The sequence below is a fragment of the Heterocephalus glaber genome, unplaced genomic scaffold (assembly GCF_053883595.1).
Source record: "Heterocephalus glaber isolate CG9 unplaced genomic scaffold, H.glaber_assembly_v1.0 deba00001442, whole genome shotgun sequence".
Taxonomy (NCBI): domain Eukaryota; kingdom Metazoa; phylum Chordata; class Mammalia; order Rodentia; family Bathyergidae; genus Heterocephalus; species Heterocephalus glaber.
Window position 1 is genome coordinate 31,785,234 of NW_028258296.1, and position 930 is coordinate 31,786,163.

Consider the following 930-nt stretch of genomic DNA (forward strand, 5'->3'; position numbering starts at 1 on the left):
ATTTTGTTTTGTTTTGTTTTATGTTTGTTTCTTTTGGCTTTGTTCTCATTGGCTTTCAGTTTCTACTTTCTACAGATACATTATGAGGCTCAGAGATTCTTTCCTTAGCTGCATCCAATCTACTGGATGGTCTAATGGAAAAAGACCATTATTCTTTTTTTCTGTTACACTATTTTTTGACCTCTAGCATTTCTGTTTGGTTCTTTCTTAAGATTTCCATCCTTCTGCTTACTTTGTTTTTTTGTTTTTGGTGGTTTTTTTTGTATTAAATTCTTTTATTGGTACATTGTAGGTATAAAACACAATTACATTTCTCACTGGGAATTGTACCTTTACATAATGCATCTTGGTTCTTATTTTTTCCCCATTCCTAGCCCTCCCTTCATGCCCTCCACCCTTCCCTATTTACAAAGACTTTATTTCCATTTTTTCCATTTCTCAGCATTTTTCCTTTGCTTTCTTTCCTTTCCCCTGCCCCTCCCACTACCCCTACCCCTTTGGACCTTTTCTTCCGATTTTACAGTATCGATTATTCATTCTAATGATTGGTACATTTTAGGTATACAATATAATGACATTCATCATTGGAAATTTGCACCTTTACATAGTCTCTCTTGGTTCTTATTTTTCACCCTTGCCCAGCCCTCCCTTCAACCCCTCCAGTCCTCCCTATTTACAAAGATTTTGTTCCTATTTTTCCATTTGCTCATATTAATCCCATTCCCTTCTATCCTTTCCTCTAGCCCTCCCACTTCCTTCCCCTTTGCCCCTTTTCTTCCTATTTCACATGACCTATTATACATTTAGTCCTTATTTACACTTTCAGTTTCTCACACCAGAGAAACTATTCAGTATTTATACATGTGTGTCCTATTTATTTCACTTAAGAGTATCACCTCAATGTGCATCCACTTTAGCTATAAATGTCTC